Source organism: Bubalus bubalis, chromosome 2 (assembly GCF_019923935.1).
Source record: "Bubalus bubalis isolate 160015118507 breed Murrah chromosome 2, NDDB_SH_1, whole genome shotgun sequence".
Lineage (NCBI taxonomy): Eukaryota > Metazoa > Chordata > Mammalia > Artiodactyla > Bovidae > Bubalus > Bubalus bubalis.
In genome coordinates, this window is record NC_059158.1 from 33,812,682 (window position 1) to 33,838,432 (window position 25,751).

Sequence of the window (25,751 nt, forward strand, 5' to 3'; positions counted from 1 at the left end):
TCCCCCACGCCTGCCCTTTCTTTCTATCTTTGTCTGACATTGCTGACTTTCAGTTCTGGATACCCAGATGGTGTCTCTCTCCCCACCTCCATCACCCCCTCTCTTGTGTCTTTTTCTATCTGTTGCTGACAGACCCTCCTCTCTCCCCACAAAACCCCACCCCAACACCACATGAGGGGGAAGCCAGTGAGCTTTGGCCCAGAGAGAGATGAATGGAGATGTGGCCAGGCCCTCAGCCATTGCTGCCATGCTGAACCCATCAGACCTGCTTGTGGATTTGAAATGTTTTCCTCTCCTAAAGGCCTTCCCTCTGTAAATAGGACTAAAACTGAGAGAGGCGAAAGGATGACTCAAACAAATGAAACTCACAGTACAGTCTTGGAGAGGAAGATTCAGTATCAAAATGCAATGACCATCTCTCCTCAATTACTGTTTTAATTTAATGCATTCCCCAAGAAAGTGCTGACGTGTATCTTTTGAACCAATTATATGATTCTAAATCTCATGTGAAGAAATAAACAAGTAAGAATAACATCAACATAGCTGAAAAGAAAAGAAATGAAAAGGTTCTGCTCTACCAGATGTTGAAACATATTCAGTGTTTCAAATGACCGAGGTACTGGCACATAAATAGATAAAAATAGAACAGAACAGAAAGATCACAAATGGGTCCAAATAACATAGAATTTGTTATGATGAAGGTGGTATTTCAAATCATTGGTGAAGAAGCTAGATTATTCAATAAATGGCATTGGAATATTTTGCTAGTAAGGTGGATAAAAGTAAACTTGGACTCCCTCAATTAGAAAATTTCAAAATTGATCCAAAACTTAAAAGAAAATAAATCTATAAAACTGTGAGGAAAAGACATGGGAGAATTCTTTAAAAACCTGGGAGTTCGAGAAGGCCTTTCTAACTTTATTAGAATGTCCATATTATAAAAAGAAAGTGTGATTTGATTATATAAAAATCAAAGCTTCTGTGTAGCAAAAAGACAAAAACAGATTCTAAGCAAGAAGACTGTTTTTAAGTCAAACTAGGAAGAAACTGAACTTCTGTGGTGGCTCAGTGGTAAAGAATCCTCCTGCCAATGCAGGAGATGTGGGTTCGATCCCTGGGTAGTATTGACAAAGAGCTAATCTCTAATAAGTAAAGAGCTCCTTCAAATTATTAAGAAAAAGACAAACAACACAGTATAAAAATAAGTAAAGGATAGAAACAGAAAAAAAATTATTTAAAGAACAACAAATCTCTCTTAAGCATTTGAAAACACATTAAAACCCACTCATAAAAAAAGAAATGTATTATAATCAACACCATTTCACTTTTGTCCTATCAGAATGACCAAAGTCTGAAAGTTTGAACACACGTTCTGTTGGTAGAATTGTGCAGAAAATGGCACTCTCACCTACAGCTGATGGGAATACAAATTGTCACAATAAACCTCTAGAGAGGGCAATTTAGTATCTGTCAAAATATAAAATGCATATATCCTTTGACGCAGCAATTCCACTTTTAGGGACTTACCCTCCAAGTGTACCTGAATACCTGCAAGATGACATATGTGGAAGATATTCATTGCATGAAGATTTGTAATAGCAAAGATTGGAAGCAACCTAAATGTGTACCAGTAGGGAACTAGTTAAACAAACCATGGCCTTCTTACAACATATACATCTGTTGGAAAGAGAGGCAGCCGTCTTTATGCTCTTTGTTGTTGAATGGGAAATACTTTCACAATGTAAGAAGTGAAAAAAAGCAGGATGTACATAGTGTCACACTATTCACAAGAAAAGCAAGGGTAAAAATAATACGTATTTAAATTATCCCGCAAGTTTCCAAAATAAGATCTAAGTGGGAATAATGGACTGAAAACAGTGTGACCTGTCAGATGGAAGGGTGGGGTCATGGGTGGAAGGTGTCTTTTTATTCTCCACCTTTAAATACTTCTTAATGTTTAAACCTTTTCTAGTTGTTTTGTCACTCAGTCATGTGCAACTCTTTGTGACCCCATGGACTGAAGCCCAGCAGGCTTCTCTGTGCATGGGATTTCCCAGGCAAGAATGCTGGAGTGGGTTGCCATTTCCTTTTCCAGGGGATCTTCCCCACCCAGGGATTGAACCAGCATCTTCCTGTATCTCCTGCATTGCACAGGCAGATTCTTTACCACTGAGCCATCTGTTTGACCCTTATATATGTAATCTATTTTAAAAATAAATTTAAAACAGTACAGAAAGAGAAAAACAGAACCAGCACTTACGTGGCTTCGCTATAAAGGATGTGGCTGCAAACAGGCACACCCCAAAGAGGGCCCCAAATCAGGTTGAGCAATGGCAGCCCGGTTAGAACTGGGAGCACCATCAGGGTAGTGCGTCCATTGCACACTTCGTTCCGCCACGTTTCGTTTTGTGCAAAGTCTCAGTGGTTTTATTGCCACTCATCTTCCTATCGGGAGAACCAGGCGTATGCCTTCCCAGAGACTCACTTTTATGGTCCCACCTCCCTGGTCTTTCCCAAGGCTCACCCTTGCCTTCCAAGGGTCCCAAGTTGGCCATGAGGCTAAGGCTACAGAAGAAGAAGCCAAAATTCTCCTTGAAACTCCCCCTTCTTTCCTTTCTTCTACCCCACCATCAACCTGGTCCCCTACCTAGATCTCTAAGAAGCGGGTAATTTCATCACCCCCTCCACGTGTTCCCTTAACTTTCAACAGTCCTGTCTGCTAATTTTCTATTACCTTGGGCAGGTCTCTGTTACAGTTTGCTTATCTGTAAAATGGGAAGAATGGAAACTAAACTTCCTAGGGTTTTTCTGAAAAGCAAGTGATATTATGTAACTGAAAGGGCTATTTTGATGTAAATGATTATACTCATCAAGGCATTAAATGCTAGCAGCCAAGTAGACCTCCAAGTCTCAATGACTTAGCACAAAAAAGGCTTATTTCTCCCTAGGAACATTCCAGTCCAGTCAGCCAGCCTTTGTCCATCTCACAGTTAGCCCACCTGGACTATGTGCTCTCCAGAATTGCTATAGCCTTTGGAGAAACCATCTCATCTCTGCCCTATTTGCCAATTCTCAGGATGTTAACTCATCAGCTGCTTTTCCTCCACCCACCTCCCACACAGGAGCCAGGCAGCCTTGCTGGGGTGAGCAGGGAGGGGGCAGCAGTCAAGATTCCCACCTTTACATGGGGCCAGGTGAGCCCCTTAGCTTGCTCTATCTGGGATAAGGCACCACCAGAGAGGAAAGCCACATGGCCAGACAAGTGGCACCAGGATCCAGGTCCGCAGGGACAACGTTGTGGAGACCAGAGTGAGATGGAGCCACTGGGTCTCTTTGACCTTTGCCCCTGACTTCCCCTGCTACCACTGAGCCCGGCTCCCAGGGTAACTGCACCAGGTGGCCAGCTATTAGAGACACCTCAACATTTGGCATGTGCACAGGACCATGGGGTCTACGAGGGGCTGTCACAAAACTTATTCTCTTTTTCACAAAACTCCCGTTGTAGGTGACCTCCTGCAGCCTTTAGTGAGAACCCAGCCAGAGGAGCCAGGAGAGGTTCAGGGGCCTGAGAGGCTTTCTCTGGGGCGTCCTCACCTTTCTCTGGGAAGGTCACTTTCCCATTTGGAGGCCAACGTGGTAGTGAGGGTGAAAAATAGGAGGACAACGCATCAGGGAGACGAAGCCGAGAAAACCAAAGCCAGTTCTCTCCCCGCCCAGCTCCAGTCCTCACATCCTCTCCTTCCCAGAATAGCCCAGGGGGCAAGGAAAGAGAAGGGCAGAGAAGGGCATCCTCCCGGGCTCCCTGCAGCTGCCGGTGGCCCCAGGACGGCCAGCTGCGAGGGCTGCTTCCTCTCCTGTGGGCACGTCCTCCCCACACTCCCAGGAGGGTGGTCCCCTCAGTCAGCCATGCAGGAGAGGGGCCCCTCCACATCCCAGGTGACCTTCTCCAACCTCCTGGGGCCTGAACCACCGGGCCTTCCCCTAAAGGCCGCACAGAGGGCTCCGGTCTCATCCCGTGTGAGCGTGGGAGGGTGGCGGGTGGCTTTGCCCCCAGGATCCAGAGACTCCTGGGAAGTGTCCTGTCCCCAGGACACCCATCCTGGCTGCTGTCCTTCTTCTGTGCTCCTATGTGACCCCCGTGGCTCCCCCTCCCTTCCTCAGGGCACCACAGATCCACACCTGCTCTTGTGGCAGATGGCAGGGAGGAGATCAAGCCAGGAACCCACACAAAGCCAGGGTGAGACCTCACTGCTTCAGAGGGCAGTGTGTGCCCAGCCAGCCACCGACACACACACACACACACACACACTCACACTTACACAGTCAGAACAAGCATCATCCCCCCCAAGGCCTGGTCCTCCCTTTTGTCAGAGCCCTGCCTCTGTGGCCAAATTGTCTCTCCTTTCTAGAACAACCACCACCACGACCTGCCAAGGACAGTTTCCAAATTCCTGGTTTCTTTATCAGGAGTGATTTTCTGGCAGACATCACAAAGAGGCAGAATCGCATGGTGGTCAGTGCTCTATAACAACCTAGAGGGGGTGGGAGGTGGAAGGGAGGTTCACAAGGGAGGGGACACATATGTACCTATGGCTGATTCATGTTGGTGTGAGGCAGAAACCAACACAATATTGAAAAGCAATTATTCTCCAACTGAAAATAATTTTTTTTTTTAATTGCAATGTGCTGAGTAGCAGGCAGAGCCTGGGTCATCTGCTGGGTTTCATATGCCAGCCCTGCATCTGACTGGCCATAGAACTCTGACATTTACAGACCTTTCTCAGCCTGCTTCCTCGTCTGTAAAACCAGGACACTGCTATTACTTATCCCACAGGGTAACCACCCTTTGAGGATTGGATGGTGTAACACATACAAACCACTGCAAGGGTTTGAATGGTGGTTCCCAAAAGATGTACCTACGTGCTAATCCGCAGAATCTGTGAACGTGGATTTGTATAGAAAATGGGCCTTTGCAGATGAAATTAAGTTAAGGATCTCGAGACCATCCTGCATTATCAGAGTGGACCCTAAAGCCAATGACAAGCATCCTTAAGAGACATACAGAGAAGGGACCATGGGAAGACAGAGACAGAGGCTGGAGTGATACAGCCATGAGCCAGAGTGTCTGGAGCCACCAGAAGCTGGAAGAAGCCAGGAAGGACTCTCCTATTAGAGCTTTCAGGGGAGGAGGAGAGTGCCCAACCAGCACGAGTTCTGACTTCTGGTATCCAGAACTGTGAAAGAATAAATTTCTGTTATTTCCAGCCACTCAATCTGTGAAATGTGAGCATTTGTAGAAAACACCATAGATCACCAGTTTCCATGAAGATGGGTGACATCCTGGTGAGTTGACATCATGGGCACTGGGGTGTCTGGACCAAATAGGACAAAAGAATCGAAAGGGCTTTGTAGAATGGGGAGAACTCGGTGACTGAAAGCTACAATTTCAATTGCTAATTAACTCTTCTAGTTAACAGAAATATCAAGCATGGGTTTCTACTTTTTAGAAGAATTGGTATCCAAAACATTAAATCCATTTCGAGGGTGGAAAAAAAGTCACAAAATCCAGATTTGAAAACGACGCTCTGTGGGTGGGTCCGTGAGTAAGTACTTAGGCCTCAGTTCCTATCAGTGAAATGGAATATACATGTGGTTCTCTTACAGACATTTTTAAAAATATTTATTTATTTACCTATTTTGCTGCACCAGGTCCTAGTTGTGGGCCTGCAAACTCTTAGCTGCAGCCTATGGATTCTAGTCCCCTGCCCAGGGATCGAACCCAGGCCCCCTGCTTTGGAAGAGCAGAGTCTTAACCACTGGACCACCAAGGAAGTCCTGGGCCTCAGTGTTCCTGTCAATGAAATGGGATTTGCAGCTGCTCCTCTTGCGGGCATTTTTAATGCTCTTAGGGTCATTTTTTCACGGGTGGTGGTGCTGCAACTCCGAATAATCCCAGGAGAGTAAGAGACAGAAACCTGAGCTATCATGCCACATCAGTTACTTACCAGCACTGGGACTCAGCAAGTCTCTGTGTCCTCATCTGTAAAATGGAAATTTAATCTTTCCTATTCACCTCCCAGAGCACTAGGTGGTTGGGAAAAAATGAGCCTAAGTCTGTAACAAAGACTCATTAAAAAAAAAAAAAGGCAAAGAGCATCCATTGTAATGACGTCACTCTTTCTATCTCTGCTCCCATAAGAGTGTCTAAGTGTCCAAGGATGAACTTGTTTCTTACAAAAGCTTTGAGATTCAGGTGCCCTGCCCCCAAGGAGAGTGGGAACTGGCTTGCAGAGCTGGAGGAGGGCACGAGGTGGAGCAGCAAGGTCTGCATGTGGCTTTGATTTCAAGCCTGTGAGAGAAGATGATCCTCGAAAAGGCAGTGGCCTCACCAAAGGCTTAGTGGGCAGGATGCTGGGACCTGAGATGGAATTCAGCATTCTTGAAGTTCTGAAGCCTGACACTTTTTATGTTTTAAATCCTCTCCCTTATTTCCTGTTACTCTATTCTTCCTGACTGTAATCTTACCTATTAACTCGGGAGCAACGTGATTTAAAGGGAACATGGGGCTTCAAATAGGTTCAAGGTGCTCAGTTTTAAATAGACCACTCAATTCTCTTTTAAAAAATTTTTATTTTGCAGCTCAGAAAAAAATCTGGTTTTTCTCCTTTCAGCACTTTTTGATCAAAGTCAGATTGATAGAGTTTTTTAAACTCTATCTAATCTTAAAAGACAGACTGAACAATACAGTTTAACTCTATTTTTCCAAAGCTGCGGTACAGACTAGTTTCTGTTTCCTGTGTCTAATGGTTACAGCCATCACTTAATGTTGCTTTGCAGACAATAATTGTACCCAACATTTGACAAGGACTTTCACCTTCATTACCTCTATTACTTTTCGCCACATCATTCGTGTTTTACAGATAAGGAAACTAAGGCTCTGAGCCCAGGGTCTCACAGCCAGTAGACTCACATGTCAAACTCTAACTTGATGTTCAGAAGTAGCTCTCAGCTGTTCACAGTTTTAAGGTGTGCCCTGGGTATCGTATTTCTAAGACTCTGGGTGGTAGCCAAACAGAGCTGGCTTGAGGAGACAAGAGGTTGAGTTCCCATGACAGAGGTAAGTTCCCTGGGCTGGAAAGATTGTGCAGGTAAAGGTGCAAGCCAAAAGAAGTCAGCTGGGACTTCCCCGGTGGTCCAGTGGCTGGCTCCATGTTCCCAATGCAGGTGGCCCAGGTTCGATTCCTGGTCAGGAACACTAGAACTCTCATGCTGCAACTAGGAGTTCACATGCCACAACCAAACACCCCATGTGCTGCAACAAAGATCGAATATCCTGTGTGTCACAACTGAGACCCAATGCAGCCAAATAAATATTTAAAAAAAAAAAAAAGAAGAAGTCAGTTGAGGCCAGTGGAGCAGAGTACTGTACCCTCCAAGGGCTGATGGAGAAAGGATGGGTGTGCCCTGGTCCAGTGCTCCCATCTGGATCCCATGAGGTCACATGTGTCAGCTCAGGCTAGGGACAACTGGGGAGCATGAACAAATGGGCCTGTATCAACAAGGCATTTATTGAGCACTTACTGTATCAAGCACTGAGCCAAACGCCATGGGAATACAAATGGCACATAAGACGGGTTTTCTGTCCTCAAGGGACTTGCAGTCAAGTTAGGGAGTCAAGACTAAAACGTGCAATGGCAGAAGAAATGATGTCTGTACCCCACTTCATAGCATAAAGTAGAAGTTGCGTAGGAGTCTAGAGCAGAGGATCACCTTTGGGCACATTAAGAGACATGGAGGATAGAATGAAGAGGGCTGGGACTTTCCTAGCGGTCCCTGTATTGGAAGACTCCATGCTTCCAATACACAGGGACGTGGTTCCATCCCTGGTCAGGGAACTAGGATCCCACATGCCTCACAGGGCAACAACAACAAAAGAATAAAGAGGACTAACATTTCTAATCAGAGTTCCAGAAGGAAAGAAAAAACAAGATGCAGAAACTGTCTGAGAGACATAGGACCCTAATGGGATATGAGATACTTTCCTATTTAGTTTCTCTGAAGGAAGTTCTCTTCTGTATTTGGGGTTCGGGTAGGCGCTGTGGTATATTCAGCTGGTAAATTCTTCTGAATGTTACATCCCCCCAGTGCAACCAAGGATGGGGTGGCAGGGAGAGGGCCATGCCAGAGGAGGCTGCGTTTATCATACATCTTTTTTTGTTTGTTTTATTGTTTATGTTATTATGGTAAGCCTACCCTGCAAACTGATCTATAATTCTAACACTCTCCTCATTTATTTTTAAGTCTTTATTGAATTTGTTACAATATTGTTTCTGCTTTATGTTTTGGGTTTTGGGCCACAGGGCATGTGAGATCTTAGTTCCCTGCATTCGAAGGCAAAGTCTTAACCACTGGAGCTCAAGAGAAATCCCCTATCATACATCTTCAAGGCTACTCTTAGTTATGTCTACACCTGACTTTTGCCTGTGTTTCTAGTTCTACAACCACCCATTCCCACCCATTCCCACTCTTCAATGTAATAAAACCCTCAAGTAGCCAGAAATCAAGATGATAGACATCTCCACTCTCCAGAGAAATGGTCTGCATTTTCTTTAAAAGCTCAGCTTCCAGAATAAACCCTGGGGTCAGTTCACCTCCATCCCAAATTCAAGAATTCCTTTAAGGGATTATTTATGTTCATAATTCTATCTCTAAGTAACTCAGTCATTCAATAAAGACTCAGCTGTATTCACTATCAGAGGCTATACCCTTTGTAAGGTGTGCAAGGCAACTGCAGACCTCAGGCCTCAGTAAACCCGGTCCCAGCTCTACCAGCACAGGAATGGGGAGTGTCCACCCTTCGCGGGAATCATCCTCCACGCCATTCACAAAGGGCAGTTTGCACGGACTACACGATCTAGGTATCCTTTATATTTTTGTCTTCTTTTAAGAAGAGACATTGTGTTTTACGGAATGAACAAGTGCAGAATCTATTGAACCAGACATTTTTGGCTCTGTGCTTAGAACAGTTTTAAGAGCTTCTTTACGCTAGGCAAAGGATAAATTAAGCACAGCTTTATTCCCCTTCTGGAGCTGTCACCCCACAATGAGCTGCCTTGAATGTGTGAGGCTGATGGACATTTGCCCGTCAAAGCGCAGCCAGGTTTCAGCCAATCAGGATTCAGCGGAGCTCCGCCCTCTCTCTCTTTATTTCACACCCCCAGAGTCACTCAAGTCAGACGCGAAAGCAAACCCAGGGCAAAGCTAAAGCAACTGCAGATGTAGCCCTTTGGAGGCAGCAAGGATCCACAGAAAAAGTGAACTCCTTGCGTCTAGTGACTAACGATTAACTGATAAGAGACAGTGGCATTCTACCTGATTTCTGCCTAAGACCTTGCTGCTTCTGAAGCTGCTTCTCTATAGAAGTCATCTTATGAGACAGGGACAGGGCTGATAAATTCTGTTGGGATTTTCCGTCCTAAGATTGAAAAAAAAAAAAAAAGTGTTTTTGCTTTTCAGAAGCTTCAGTCAAACAAAGCCCTTTCCTTAACGCTTAAGTAGAAGGAGTTTGGACCAACTCATATCTACTCCCCAGAGCCCTGTAGCTGAAATGCTATGAGGTATAGGATCTGGGCCATTTCCCCCTTAGTGCTGGGGGAAGAGACAAAGGAATAAAAAAGCAAAGACCCTCTGGAACTTTTCTAAAGGGTCTCAATGATCCTATCCATTGGGTTAATTCCTTTTCATTCCCCGGTGGACTCAAGCTGGGAGCATGGTTAGAGAGCTTGAAATGCTGAAGAAGGGGGTCTCAAGATGCCCTCATTGGAGAATTTCATTAGAAAACCACTCAACTCTCCCCAACAAATGTGTATATGCATGGGTATACATATCAAGTAGTTGATTCACAAATCTCCTGGGTAGATGACGAACCTTCAGGAAAGGGGAGGAGAGATGAACAGGTAGAGAACTTATCTACTGGCAAGATGAGTAAAAGCTACATAACATTTCTCAAGGAAACTTGGATGGAGCCTTGTCCTCAGGCAGCAAACATTTGTGTCTGAACCCAGAAATCTGGTTTGGGTATCCCAGGGTAATCTCTTTGGATCCATCCTTATGCCTTTTTTAAAAATTTATTTTTGGGGGGCTGTGCTGGGTCTTCATTGCTGCAGACAGGCTTTCTCTCATTGCAGTGAGCAGGGGCTTTCTCTAGTTGCAGTAAGTGGGCTTCTCTTGTTGTGGAGCTCTCCGTGCAGGGACTTCTGTAGTTGTGGTACATGGGCTTAGCTGCTCCATATTATGTGGATCTTCCCGGACCAGGGATCGAACCCGTGTCCCCTGCATTGGCAGGCAGATTCTTAACTATGGGACCACCAGGGGAACCCGTCCCTATGCTTTCTGGCATACTCACTGGTGGTACGAGTGAGTATACTCATACTTCCTGAGTATACATATGAGTACACTCATACTTTCACTCCCATACTTTCTGGCAGTGGTGATGTGAAACAAGCATCATCATAATTGTACAACTAACTCATTTGGTTCTTTTGCAGTCACTTCGTCTAAAAAAAGCACAGATTCTTAGGCAGCTAACAAATGATTTATTTGCTTTCTTCTTAAGTAATCAAACAAATCAGTCTAAAACTCACGAAATACCTTAGAGATCACTGAATGTGGTCCCTTCTCATTTTAAAGCAAGGGGAAACTCTATCCCAGAGAAGGGAAATAGTTAGCCCTGAGTCACACTGCTGGCAGAAGGAAGCCTCGAGCCCGAGGTCTCCCAACAGCCAGCCTAGGTCTCTTGTCACAGCACCACATGTCCAGCCACCCAGGACCACAGGCTTGATTTACATCACGACCTGTGGGCTCTTACAGCCTCCAGCCTGGGCTCCCCACCACGCCACGGGGGTCTGGATGTGCCTCTTACCCACCACGTCGACTTCAGCCACACCACCCCATTGGTTGCTCTGCCATACAGCCCAAGTCTCCCATTGTTAATCATCTTTTTAAAAGAGTTTAACATCTGCTGCAGGGAAATTTACTGGCCTCAAGTTACCGGCTGTAATTTTGGTCATTTGGGGGAAATAATGATGCTATAGTCGTCACTTTCCAAATGTTGCAGGAACTTGACCCAGATCAAGAAACCTCTCCATAAATCAGCTCAAAAGCAGCATCAATTTCTAGCCTCGCCATTTAGAATGCTGCAGCTCTGAATCAGTGTCTGGGCTGGAGAAAGCATCCAATTCAAAGCCTCTAGATTTTAATAATAGCTGCCATTGTTCAAAGAGGGATTCATAACTCTCAATGGACTCCAGCCAAAAATCTGGAGCCAGACTCTGTATTTATGTGTATTTGGATGTGCTAAGTGCTCTACGAGTTTCATGAGTGGTTCTTTCAACATGGGAGCTACTCAGATCTCCAAGCCTTGGTTCTGCTTGTGGACATCTCTCTGAACCAAGCCTTCCCTGCTCACAAGTCTTCTTTGGCTCTTGATTTATGTACAGATGACCAGCATCATTGTACATAAGGGCATAGGTCATTAATAATAAAAACAACATTGACTTCCTTGGCTGCCCTGTGGTTAAGACTCTGCACTTCCATGGCAGGGGGCACAGATTCAATCCCTGGTCGAGGAACTAAGATCCCGGATGCTGCATGGTATAGCCCAAAAATAATAATAATAAAATAGCAATAATAATAATAGCAATTAACACTTTATGGAGTGCTTGCTCTGTGCCAGGAGTTGTTCCATTAATTCATGTAACCCTCACAATGCTATGAGGCTGGTATTGCTATTATTTTCATTTTACACAGGAGGAAAGTGAGGCACAGTGGGGATAAATGATCATTCATCAGGGAGTGATCAGAGGAACGAGGGTTTGAACTCAAGCAGTCTGGCTCCAAAGACTTTTCCCCTCTCTCTTTTCCAAATAGCTTTAAAGAAATGCAATTCATATGCTGTACAACTAACCCTCTTATAGTGTATAATTCAGTGTTTTTCAGGTACATTTACACAGTTGTGTGACTATCATCACTATCTAATTCCAGAACATTTTTGTCACCCCCAAAGAAACCCTGTATTCATTAGCAGATGGCTCCTAATTTCTTCCATTTCCTAGCCCCTTGGGCTCTATTAATCTATACTATGTCTCAATGGATTTACCTGTTCTGTACATTTTATATAAATGAAATCATGAAATATCACCTTTTATGACTGGCTTTTTTCTCTTAGCATGTTTTCAGAATTCATCCATGTTTTAGCATGTATCAGTACCCCCACTCCTTTTTCGTGACCAAGTAATGTTCCATTGTATAGATATACCGCTTTTGCTTATCCGTTGACCAGTTGATGGACTTTGGGTTTCCATTTGGAGGCTGATACAGATGATATTGCTATCGACATTTGTGTACAGGTTTTTGTGTGGACATCCACTTTCTTTCCTCTTGGGTATACCTAGGAATGGAACCATAGGGTCATGTGTTAACTGTGCTGGTGGTTTGTTTTTGTTTGTTTGTTTGTTTGTTTGTTTTTAGGAACTGCAAATTCCAAAGTATCTGTACCATTTTACAGTTTTTAACCATTTAAAATTTTTGCTAACTATGTATGATGATTACAATTTCTACGTATCCTCACTAACACTTATTATTTTCCACTGTTTTGATTATAGCCATCGTAGCAGATGTGAAATGGCATCTTACTATGGTTTTGGTTTGCATTTCCCTAAAGACTAATGATGTTGAGCATCTTTTCATGTGCTTATTGATCATGTATATATATTTTTTCCTTGGGGAAATGTCTATTCAAATGCTTTGCTCATTTAAAAAATGGGTTGAGCTGTAAGAGTTCTTTATACATTCTGTGGATACAAGTCCCTTATCAGATAAATGATTTGAAAATATTTTCTCTTCTGTAGGTTTTCTCTTTACTTTCTTGATGCTGTGCTTTGAAGCACAAAAGCTTTAGATTTCAGAAAGTCCAATTTATCTATTATTTTCTTTTGTTGCTTGTGCATTTGATATAGTATCTAAGAAGGCCTTGCCCAACCCAAGCACATAAAGATTTGCCTTTTGGTTTTGTTTGAAGAGTTTAAAAGTTTTAGGTTTTGTATGTATTTAGGTCTTGATATGGTGTGAGCTAGAGATCCAAATTTATTCTTTTGCATGTAAGTATCCAGTTGTCCCAGCATCATTTGTTGAAAACACTATTTCTTCTTCCATTGAATGGTTATTGCATCCCAGAGGACTCTCTCTTAACTACTATATCGAAATATTTTAGAGGATGAACACCTCTGTGTGTGTGTGCGTGTATGTGTGTATAACAAAAAGCAGCAGGAACTATCCAAAGCAGTAACCTAAAATGCTGGTCTCTCCTGAATGTAAATCATCAAATGGTTGAAAGTCTGAAGGGTAAAGATGATTAAATAAGGCCAAGGCCAGAGTATCCATCTGTCCTCCCAAGGCTGAAATATCATTGGAAAGGTGAGAGGGTCTTAGTAAAAGTCTGAGAAATGAAGCTCTCCCAAGGAAGTAGGAAGAAAGACAACTCCATGAGAAGATGGTACCCAGAGTAGCAGACATCTTCTGGTCACCTCTTGTGTGGGATCGAGTGTTCTCAGCCCAAGGCACAGATGAATGAACATACAGAGTCAGATAGTGAGACTGGGATTTCAGATCTGTAATGATTTCTCTCTTTTTAAAATTTATTTGATTACGCCAGGTTCTTGGGCACAGCATGTGGGATCTTTTTAGTTGCAGCATGTGAGATCTAGTTCTCTGACTAGGGATCAAACCCAGGTCACCTGCACTGGAAGCATGGAGTCTTAACCACTGGACCATCAGAGAAGACCCTGTGATACATTCTATCAGGTCCTTCTCAAATCTTAGCGTTATTTCCATCTTTGTCACAGCTCTTAATAACTTCCTGCCCATTATCTGTGCCAAATTCTGTCCCATCAGTGACTTAGGGTCCCCATTTCCTAGTCACTCCCAGGATAGAGAAGCTGTGATTCTATTACTCTGCCCTCTTTATAAACATCTCTTCAGCCTCAGAAGGAGCCCTGACATTATCCAGTTAGTGATTCATTACCTCTTCTCTCAAAAGAGCACCTCACAAATGAGAGGTGCTCAGATAACTCAGAGATCCATGGCTTTCAGAAGTGATTCCTTTGGGGCAGGGGTAGTACCATATGAGGAAGACTTCATACTACACGGGACTCACTTAGAAGCGGTCAAGCTCCAATCATTCTCCCTTGAAGAACTTCTGTAGGGTTTTCTTTCTTTTCTTCCACTTTCATCATGAGCCAATTCCTCACTCCCTGAAGGGTTTATATAAGTCGGGGTAAATAACACTAGTTGCTGTAACAAATGATCCCCCAAATTAAGATTGCTTAACTCAATAAAAGGTCATTTCAGAAACTTCCCTGGTGGTGCAATGGCTAAGACTCCGCACTCCCAATGCAGGAGGCACGGGTTCGATCCCTGGTTGAAGAACTAGATCCCACACACTACAAGTAAAAAAGATCCCACATGCTGCAATGACAATTCCATGTGCCAGAACTAAGGCCTGATGCAGCAAATAAATAAATATAAGTAGATAAAAGGTCATTTCTCTCTCCCGCAAAGTCCAGTGCAAACGTTCCTAGCCAGTGGGCAGCCTTCTACACAGCCATCCAGTACCCCAAGGTCCTGCCACCTTGTGTCTCTGCCATACTCTTAGGACTCTAAGTCCTCTGCTGGGCACTTTCCAGCCAGCAAGCAGATAAGAAAGGGAGGTTATGGAATCACAGTGACATTTAGGGGCCAGACCTGAGCTATACGATTTAGCCATATTCCATTGGCCAGAACTCAGTCACAGGGACACACTTAACTCAAAAGAGGCTGGAAAAACAAGGCCTCCTGTGGCCAGGAGACAAAGGAAATGTTTTGCTGAACACACGGTAGTCTCTGTTAGCAACTATGAAGATGCAGAATTTAGCGGCCACAATAACAACATCTTTATGCAGCATCCCACAATAGCATCTTTATGCAGCATCCCAGCATCTTTATGCAGCATCCCAGCTGTCCTAGAGTGTTCCTTCCTCTAAGCTCAGGATGGTCTCCCTGACCATCTGCCTTTATTAGGTATGACCAGATCCATGCAGAGGGGACTCATAGGCAAATCTGCAAGCTAGTGAGATGAGTTTGGACAAGAGCCTTCCTTTCCATAAGAGTTCAAGTCTCAGGCAAGAATTCTGCAAATACCCAAACATGGTCAAAAGTCAAGAAAAGATTCTAAGAGCTTGACCTCAGATTCCCTCTAAGTGGTGACGAGAGGATGTCTGCTAGTCTAAGCAGCATCTTCTCCTCATAGAGTTGCCTTCCTTCCTTCTCCCTTAAGGAAGTTTCACTTCTCAAACTTTTTCTGACCTGAACTCAGTCTCCTGAACAGGAGACTGAGATTGGACATGTAGGCTGAGAGGGTGTTGCTTAGGGAGATCAGGAAAAGTCATGTCACTCCAGAGAGCTGAGCATACAGACAGAACCAGATGCAAGGCCATGGAGCAGAGCCTGGAGACATCAGAACAAAGCATGAATAGATAAATCAATCTAGGCATTGAGGATCCATAGCTACTAACATCACAAAAAAGAGACAACCAGATATGGTGAGGCTTCTGATGAAAGAGTATACAGCCACCTCTCCTCTAGGGAGAAAAATCAAAACTGAATGTGATCAAACCTCTAGGTCCAATTACTAATTTGGCAGAAATAGACAGGGTGGAGGGACAGGCTAAATGACACCATGAGGATGCAATCAAGAAGATTCAGACATAAAAAGAACAAAATAATGCCATTTGCAGCAACATGGGTGGACCTAGAGATTGTCATATTGAGTGAAGTCAGACAGAGAAAGACAAATACAATATGGTATCATTTATATGTGGAATCTAAAGAATCGTACAAATGAACTAATTTACAAAACAGAAATAGAGTCATGGATGTAGACAATAAATTGATGATGCCAAAGGGGGAGGGGAGGGATTAATTGGGTGATTGGGATTAGCAGAAACACACTACCATATATAAAACAGATAACTAATAAGAACCTACTGCATAGCACAGAAAACTCTACCCAATAGTCTGTAATGATCTATATGGGAAAAGACTTTTAAAAAGAGTGGATATATGTGTATATGTGCATATACATATACAACTGGTTCACTTTGCTGTACAGCAGAGACTAACACAACATTATAAATCAACTATATTCTAATAAAAGTTAATACTAAAAACAAGATCCAGGCTGTGGGAAGCCCTACAGGGCAAATGACCGTGGTTCTTCAACAAATACATGACAAGGGAAAAGAGGGCATCAGGGAGGAATGCTTAAATTAAAAGAGAAGCTAAAAGATGTATCAAAGGCATAGGAAAAATTAAGCTACAGTGTGAGGGGTGCGTACTTGTGTGATAAACTATTAAAAACCTGTTTGTCACAAAAATCTGCCCCCTTCGCATAGGAGGACAGTCTCTGTGTCCCATAGAAGCTGAGGAAGTGACCTGGAATGGTATCCCACCTTAGATGTGGGCTTGCAGGGCTGCAGTGACATAGTCACTCGAGCCACCTGCTTCCTTCTCTGCAGACCTGTTTTCACTCATCTTCACCTTCCTGTCCAGCACCTGGGATGGACCCTTTAGCTGGAAAATCTTCTGGGCTCTCAATTCTGGCTTTACCCGCAGGTGCCTCAGGGAGGCTTTTTGACAAGACAGGTTTTAGGATATCGGTTACTTCCTCTTCCTAAACCAGGAGCTAGAGTAACAGCTCAGCAACTCCCAGATAGCCAGGAGGTGTAATAGGCCTGCCAACTCCAAAGCTAGACCCCAGGGGTATCTCAGACACATGTGGGAGCTTCAGAGCCCAGGGGTGGCAAGAAATGTAATGGGGGAATTTCTCAGCGCAATGGCCAAAAGGGACATATAAGAGAAGTAGGGTTTCAGATGCATCCTCAGCAGCAAACCCTCTTGCCTGGGATGCAGGCTGTCTCTGGCGGGGTCTGCAAGATGATATCAGAATTTCCTACCTGAGAGCCCACCACTGTCCCCAAGACTTAAAAATAACATCCCAGCCCTCTTTCTGTGACAAGCTTTGGAAAAACTGAACTGAGAGTGAGCTGGAAGCAGGTCCATGAGCCACGTCCCAAGGCCAGGTCTGCAAGGGAGAGGAACAGCCTGTACCAGCTCCCCTTCCTGCTGCTGCTGCTGGGCTCCTGTTTTCCCAGCCACTTCCAGCCATCCCTCCTTTCAGCTGCGGAGCGAGCAAGAATTATGGAATTGCTATTATTACCCCAGCCCGGCGTCCTGGGCTTCATGGCTGCTGCCCTGGCAGCTCCCACGCAGACAGGAGCCAACTGCAGTGACAATAAAACAAAGTCTTTGGCAGCCGAAGGCCTCTCCTCTGTGCGCCGAGGCTGATGAACGGGCTGGGGAGCCAGCCCTGACTCCAGCTCCTTGGGAAGTCTTGGAGCTGGAGTCTTGCTCCCCAGCGTCTGATTCCAAAGGCATTTTTCAGTCCAGTTGGGAAGGCTGTGACGATCTCAACAAGGCTCCTTCTATCAGCCTTGAGAAATGAGTGTCTGCCAGCCTCGGCTGTCTGTCCAGGGCCTCTTCCAGAAGAGGAGATGGATTTGTTCTATTAACTTGGCTGGCTTTATCAGCCAACCAACCAACCACACAGCATTTAGAGAGCACATGCTAGGGACTACTCAGGATCCATTCATCCAACACATCTTCCTGCAGCACCTACTTGGGGTGAGGTACCGTGCCGGTGCTAAGTTTACACCCACAGACAGAGGAGCTAGGAAGCCTCCTGGGAGCTTATCCCCGATTGTCAGGAAAGAGAGGAGGAACAGAATAAACAAGTGATGTAGTGACATAGGTGGTGGTAGGTGCCATGGGGGAATTTGGGCAGAGTCAGGGGGATGGAGTGTGTAGGAGGCAGGGGTGAGGTTTAAACAGGTGGTCAGGGAAAGCCTCTCTGGGAAGGTAACACTGGAACCAAGACTTGAAGGAGGTAAAGGGTCCAAACCTAAACCTCCAACTGATGTGCCTTCCAGGCGTTTACTGGCTCCACGGGAGAGCAGACGTGTCCACAAACATCCTAACAGCCGAAGCCTCTTGAAACCCCAGACAGAGGGGTGGTGGACATTCAGAGGAGGAAATGATTAGAACCTGCTGTCACCCAAGAAGGGGCATGACTCTACCCTTGGAATGGCTCCCCAAAAGCACTTCATTGCTTGAAACCTGGGGGAGAAGCCTAAGACTGGTGGGTGTGACCAGTAATATGAGGAAAGCATGTAAGTGGGGCCCAAGAGAGCAGAGGAGGGGACATCTGAGGGAGCCGGCAGGCCCATCCCACAGCTGGGGCGGTCCGGGGAAGAGAAGTCCCCAGGGAGGTTTAGCAAGCTGAGGCCATGGGAAATGTGCCTTTTTCCCCCTCGGAACACCTGGGGGTGTTGATGATTGTTGTCCTGAAACCAAACCCACTACACCACAGGGCCTCAAACCTGCCTGCCCATCAGTAGGACTTGTTTTCTCTTTTTTCCACTGACTCAATGGACATGCGTTTGAGCAAACTCCCCAAAATAGTGAAGAGCAGGGAAGCCTGGCATGCTGCAGTTCGTGGGGTCCCAAAGAGTCCGACACAACTGAGAGACTGAATGGCACTAACGTTTATTTATTTGGCTGTGCCAGGTCTTTCGAGCCACGCAGGATCTTTAGTTGCGGCATCCAGGATCTACTTCCCTGACCAGGGATGGAAACCTGGGGTCCCTGCTTTGGGAACGCAGAGTCTTAGCCACTGGACCACTAGGGAAGTCCCCTATTATCTGGTTTTCAATAGCACAGTTTCCTGGGCTCCATTTTAGACCTGTAAATTAGAATCTGTGTTTTTTAAAAGCTGTCCAGATGTTTCCAAAGATCCATCAGGTTTGGGGTCCGCTGTAGAAGGCAATGGCAACCCACTCCAGTACTCTTGCCTGGAAAATCCCATGGACTGAGAAGCCTGGTGGGCTGCAGTTCATGAGGTAGCTAAGAGTCGGACACGACTGAGCGACTTCACTTTCACTTTTCACTTTCATGCATTGGAGAAGGAAATGGCAACCCACTCCAGTGTTCTTGCCTGGAGAATCCCAGGGACGGGGGAGCCTGGTGGGCTGCCGTCTATGGGGTCGCACAGAGTCGGACACGACTGAAGCGACTTAGCAGCAGCAGCAGCAGGTCTGGCCTGACACTGTTTTTACTGCTTGAATCAGGTCAGAGGCAGCTCATGGGATCAGAAAAGTGTGTCAGGGATTTCCCCACTGAGAGCAAATGCTGGATTCAAGTATCAGTCTCTGCTGTAAGACTGTGAGCCCCTGAGGGCAAGGACCTCTTACTTCTCTATGTGAAAACTCAGGCCCTGAACCATGGGAGGCATCAGTAAATCTGTACTGGGCTGGACTGAGCTAAGCCCGGTTCCACTAGCCATCTGGCTGTGGCCCTGACCTTTAACCTCCCTGGGTCTCCGTCTTCATCTACAAAGTAGGTACAGGTCTGTCCTTCCTGTCTCATGGGATTTCTTAGAGGCAACAGATAGACTTGCAAGAACAATTGAACAGTTTCCCAGTGGAGGGGAAGCTAGGCACAGATGATCCAAATTAGATCACCTTAAAGTATTGTTAGACCTTGGAATCCATCCTGTGAGTAGGATGACCTTCTTGACTTTTTCTTTTGCTTTACCTAAAACTCACTTGTTCATCCTGAACAATGAGTTAAATAAGAATCAACTATGTGTCACACACTGTATTTGTATATGTATCACAAAGGAATAAGACATAGTCCGACTGCTGCAGAGTACAAATTTGAACTGCGAGGAACAAACACATGGACACATGATGCTGATCTAAGCAAGTGGGAGGGAGGATTCTGTCCAAAAGCTTTGCTTCTAGGCAGGAAGTAATGAGCAGAAGAAATCTCCCAGAGTCCAAGGCAGAAAACATACAGTGGCTAGACAAAGACAATGAAATAGGATTCAGAGAAAACAGCTCTGAGGAGTGAGGAATGTGTGCCGAAGGGGGCACCTCTCTCCACATGGCAGCCAGATCATGTCACTTGCTCACTCAAAAGCCACCAACAAATCCTAACAGCACTTAGGATAAAACCTGATGTCCTCCCCATGGTCCAGAGGCCCAGTGTGGCCCAGTCTGTGGTTGCTCACTAAGCTCTTCCTTCTCCTGGCTCACTCAGCCCCAGCCAGACAGTCCTTGTTAGCCTCGCTGTCTGGATTTCTCTTCCTGCCAATGGTCTGTTTGTTCGACTCTCTCTTTCAGTCTCTTCAGAAAAGACTTCTTGGGGACTTCCCTGGTGGTTCAGTGGTTAAGAATCCACAATGCAGGGGACACAGGTTCCATCCCTAGTCAGGGAAGTAAGATTCCATGAAACAGTTAAGCCCATGGAGAGTCCAAGCACTGCAACAGAGATTCTGCATGTTGCAACTAAGACCCTATACAGCCAAATTAACTTATTGGTGTTTATTTTGTTGTTTTTTTTTTTTTTAAAGGCTTCCTGATGAAAAGGCATTTAAGCTGAGATCCTAAAGAAAAACCATGAAATTTGCCATCTTGGAGGAATTTGGGAGAGTGGCCTCATTGCTTTAGGTTGCCCCGGCAGGATTAGTAGTAGTAGAGCAAACAAAAGCTTTCCTGGATGATCCCAGGACCGTAGGGCTGGGGGGCCTGAATCCCAGAGAGAATGGGATGTCGCTGGTTGTGTGGGACATCTCAGCAGGAGGCCCTCTGCGCTGACCACCCCAGACCCTTCCCCTCAGCCAACAGGCTTGAAACAGAAGCCAGGTTGCAGGGGTTTCCTCCGCAGCCTGCGCAGTGAGGTGACAGAGGCACAGGGAGGTGACGTGACTCTTCCAGGCTTTCTTGTCCCCAGCTCAAGAGCACTCATCATCCTTGGGTCTTCAAACACTGAGCCCTAGACAGAAAGAAGTAAAGATATCTTAATAAGAAATGACATGTAAAAAGTGCTTTGTCGATTGCTATTCATTTATAACCATCTTAGCTTATTATGTGTGGGTTTGAAGCAGTCATTCATTAAGCAGACCTTTGCTGGCCACTTACCAATCATGCGGTCAGGCGCCGTGCTAGGCAGCAGCTACTCACTCTGTCTGCCGAGGGTGTGCCTGGGCGTGCCCTGTGAGGCTCAGGGTTGGGGGTTCTCAGTCTGCAGGGCCAGGAGGAGGGGACCTGGAGAAAGGAGGGCATTTTCTGGGCTGGTTGCCTGTGGGTGGTGAGAACCACAGCCCCTGAGGAGTTCTTCATCATCTGCCAGATGAAGGGTCTTTACAGCCTGTCCCCGTCTGCTCACAGCCAACATCGCCCTGAGCTCTCGGGAGGCCTCCTACAAGTCACTGGACCCAGCCAGCTGGCAGCAAGGCCACGGCAGGTATGGCGAAGGTCTCTTGGCCGTGGGCAGGGCCGTGGTGATGTAACACAGCTCCACCAGGCAACCCATGAGTCACTGGTGTGCCCCTCCCCCCGAGTCCTCCACCTCATCATCCCCCTTACAGGCCACCCACAATGTCCTCCAAATGCCAGCTCTTCTATTTTCACTTTTCCCTAAAGACAGAAGAAAAAAAGTGACAAGAAGTTGGAAAAGCAAAGGGTCAGGTAGTAAGAAGGGAGGCGCCATCAGAAGGAACCAGACAGGCTGGGAGCAGCAGGCTTCAGAGACAAAGGACTTCAGCCCCACTGGTGCAGACAGGAACCCTCCAGAACCCCCAGACCAGACCCGGAAGAGGCTTCAAACACCATCTCACCCAATCTTGGTTTCAAGTCAACTGATGTTCAAAGAGGTTAGACAAATTGCCCATGTTGGTAATTAAACCAGATTTGTTCTGGCCTTAGAGAATGGAATAGAAAGTTGAAAAAATAGTTACCTTGGACAGAGAGCCTGTGTTTTAAGGCACTCAACCATATAATGACACCTAATCATTTACCTATGATCGGTCTCCATCTGGTTTCCTCTAAGCAAGTCTAAGTGCCTGAAGGGCGGGCTGTTTCTGAGATGCTCTTATGTCACAGACACCCAGGAAGCGCTGGCTCACATAGGTGAACAGAGGGGAAAAGAAGAGCAGATGAATCCCAGGCAACGAACAGAATAAATGATGAGCAGAGACACCTCCTAAGGCGCCTGCAACTCACTCCTGCTGAGACATCAAAGCAAAATTAGGAACACATGTACACCCATGGCTGATTCATGTCAATGTATGGCAAAAACCACTACAATATGGTAAAGTAATTAGCCTCCAACTAAAATAAATTAATTAATTTTTTTTTTTTTTTAAAAGCAGTGTGGTCTACAGATAGAGAGAACAAACCAGTGGTTACCTAGTGAGGAGAGAATGGGACTTCCCTAACAATCCAGTCATTGCGACGACCCTGGGCTTCCACTGCAGGGGGCATGGGTTTGGTCCTTGGTCAGGGAACTAAGATCCCACATGCTGTGAGGGGCAACCAAAAACAAACATTGGGGAGAGGGAAGTGGGGAGAGGGAAGTGAGGAGGGGCCATACAGGGGTAGAAGATTAAAGAGTAGAAACTGTTAGGTATAGAATGAGCTACAAGAACATTTTGTACAACACAGGGACTATAGCCAATATTTTACAATAACTATAAATGGAATATAACCTTAAAAAATTGTGAATCACTGTGTTGTACACCTGTAATTTACATGATATTGTACCTCAACTCTGCTTCAATAAAATAAAACAAGGTTTTTTTTTAAAAAAAAAAAGCAGTGTGGTCTAGTGGAAAAGCACAGAATCATAAAGAATGATAGTCACATTCATTATTAATATCAAGAAATGCATGTGGAACGGCACAGTTTTGTCTCAGACCCTCTATATTATGACCAAGGACAGCTGGCCAGGGAGGATCACTGGCAATGCCCGAAAAACTCAATTTCCACACCTGCCTTGAATGAAAAATAGCATTTTTCAGAGCCTGCTTCGTGTTCATCAGACTCCCCAAGGGGTCATGAGAAGCCTGGAAAAAAGCATGATCTAAAATTACCATTGGTTTGGGGTTTTTTTTTTTTTAAGTCCCTATGTCATTTATTCTGAAATTTCAAAAAACATCAAGAGGGGGCACAAGATTGTTTTAACGTGTGTCAGGAGGGGGTGCAAGTTTGAAAGACTGAGACATCCCACAAATGTGTCTGCTTCTGCTGGGGGCACGCTCCCCACTCCCTTGTGTCCCCAAAAAGAATGCAGAAGGGGTGAGCTGGGGTTTCCTTTCCTTGCCGTTCTCCTTGCGAGGGTAACAAATAGCCCTCCAGCTGCGTGAGAAAATCACTTTCATCTTCCTCATTTTATGTGATCCTTGTAAGATCTCTGCGAGATGGGTGGGAGCACAACTGAATTCTACAAATATTCACTGAAGGCGAACCTAAGAGGCACTGTGCTCAGCGGACAAGGACCCTGGGCCCTAAGAGATCCAGAGTTTCTAACTGTGAGTCTCAAAGGTGTTCTCGAGGCCGCTCCCTTTCCAGATGAAGAAATGAGGCCCAGAGTGGGAAGCAGGCTGCTCTCTGTCACCCAGTTAATGCTGAAGCTGAGACCAGAACCCAGGTCCCCCAAACCTTCACAATCCAGCGTTCTGTCACCATATCTCATGGCCCGTCCACGGGCCCCCCGCCCTAGAGGGGAGGAGGGAGGAGGAGCAAAGGAGGAAACCAACATGGATCTACTGGAGACAGCTGCTCACCCCCGTCTTTGCATTTCTGTACAGTAAGCCCCCTACATACAAGCCTTCAAGATAAGAGCTTTCAAAGAGACGCACGTGTGTCTGCTTCCAGCAAGGAGCCAGAACCTGAGCCATCAAAGTCAGGTGTGGGTGAATCTGCAGCTTGCCCTCCGTCTCCGACTGCTGACAATCCTTCAGCTCCAGCGTCTCCCTCCTCCAGTCAGTAACTCTTCCTGCCTGTTCGCTCGATGCCAGCCCCTGTACGTCAGCTGCTGTAGTGTACTACTGTACTCATCAAGGTCCTGTACCGTAAGATTAAAAATGGTTTCTTTATTTTTCATGTTTGTTATGCATTATTTGTGTGAAGAGTATTATAAACCTGGTAAAGTACAGTACCATACAGCCAATTGTGTTCGTTGGGTACCCAAGCTAAGTTTGGTGGACTTACAAATTGGACTTGCGAACCTGCTCTCAGAATGGAACTCACTCATCTGAGGGGACTTACTGTACTGACTCAGCAATTCCCGGTCTGTGAGTCGTTCACCCCACCTTCCAAGCACTGCGAGTCTCAGAACCCCTACATGGGCTCTTGGGCTCTTCATCTTTAAATGGCCATAATCCCATGTGCTTGTCCAGGGTTGCAGTGAGGATAGGTGGCCTCAGGTCTTAAATATCCACCCTCCCCTTGTAGACTGCGAGATATCTCCTCACCCTTATCTTGCATCTGAATCGCAGAGCTGGGGCATGCCACCGCTGGTGGTGATACAGAGGTCCCCGACTCCCAACAGAGGGCCTTCGTCTGGTGCTGCTGCGGGACCAGCCTGCAATGAGCCAGGTTTTCCCTGTGTGAGAGCACGTGCATGCTGCTAAGTCGCTTCAGTCGTGTCCAACTCTGCGATCCTATGGACTGTAGCCAACCAGGCTCCTCTGTCCAAAGGAATCTCCAGGCAAAAATACCAGAGTGGGTTGCCATGCCCGTCTCCAGTGTGAAAGCACAGGACGATCCTAATAGGAAACAGAGCCCCAGCACCCCCACACTCGCCAACTTGGAAAGCAACCACTGTCGATTCAGGCCAGGCATTTTCTTTTCAAAATCAGATTTTATTTGTGAGTTCACTTCTGAGTCATCGAGGTCTGTCTCAGGCTCTTGCAATAGCTTTTAGGGTTGAGAATTCTACTGGGGCCCCAGAATAACCCTAGAAGCAAGTATCCTGCAGGCAAAGCAGTTCAGGCTCTGACACCAGCTCTCAGGTCATTGGTCACTTGTGCACCAGAGTGCCTGCTGGCCCCAGAGGGTCACACAGGGCACGCTGTTCCAGGTACTTACGCCAGGGCTGTGAGTCTGGGTGAGCAAACTGGTAAACTCCCTATGATAGACGTGGGAAATTTCTAGTTACTAAAATCTGACTCTTTCACTTGCAAAACTCATTCCCCACCCCGCTGTTTCAAGAATGTTTCCCAGCTTGCTGGTTGGGAGTTCCTATCCTTTCCTTAAACCACCCTCTTTACACTTCCTTCTAGGTCTTCAGGGTGGAACCTAGTGCAGTTCATCACAAACAAGAAGTTCCCAGATGTCAAAAGATTGTTCTTACTTCACTGTCTTCTTAGACTATGTATGGGTGAGGGGTATCCAGATGGGCTTACAGGCAGCTGGGCAGTAGAGCCTTGGGGTCTGGCCACTGGGCTCTAATGCCCAACCTTGCTACCTTGCTGTGTGGCCTTGGGCAAGTTACTTCTCTCTGAGCTTCAGTTTCCTAGTTTATAGCTTAACCTGCCTTTTGGTGGTCAAGTCTGAGGGTCCTGCCTAGTTCAGGTTCCTAAGACTCCAGGATCCCCGAGAGCATTGACTCAGGACATCTTGGGTGGACCGCTTAATCTCTCAGGGTCTGGGTAACACTGAAATGATGGTATAAAATGCCTACTTCTTTGGGCGTTGCGAGGAGTCAATGAATCAATCCTTGCAAAGCGCTTAAAGCAGTGCTTGGCACACGACAGG

At 45.9% G+C, this 25,751-nt stretch overlaps 2 long non-coding RNA genes and 2 other non-coding genes across 4 annotated transcripts; 1 reads left to right on the forward strand and 3 right to left on the reverse strand.

Annotated features, from left to right (window-relative positions):
- Positions 1 to 5,758: 5,758 nt before the first annotated feature.
- Positions 5,759 to 5,831, reverse strand: TRNAG-UCC. Its single transcript has one exon. It is a non-coding gene; the product is annotated as a tRNA-Gly (tRNA).
- A 7,932-nt stretch (positions 5,832 to 13,763) lies between these two features.
- TRNAW-CCA lies at positions 13,764 to 13,836 on the reverse strand. The gene has a single exon. It is a non-coding gene; the product is annotated as a tRNA-Trp (tRNA).
- Positions 13,837 to 19,279: 5,443 nt separating this feature from the next.
- Positions 19,280 to 22,262, reverse strand: LOC112580277. The gene is made up of 3 exons (XR_003104608.3): positions 22,010 to 22,262; positions 21,132 to 21,257; positions 19,280 to 20,985 (listed from the first exon to the last, which is right to left on the reverse strand). It is a non-coding gene; the product is annotated as an uncharacterized LOC112580277 (long non-coding RNA).
- Positions 22,263 to 23,072: 810 nt separating this feature from the next.
- On the forward strand, positions 23,073 to 24,611 carry LOC123464750. Its single transcript, XR_006639769.1, has 3 exons — positions 23,073 to 23,521; positions 23,801 to 24,054; positions 24,447 to 24,611. It is a non-coding gene; the product is annotated as an uncharacterized LOC123464750 (long non-coding RNA).
- The last annotated feature ends 1,140 nt before the right edge of the window (positions 24,612 to 25,751 follow it).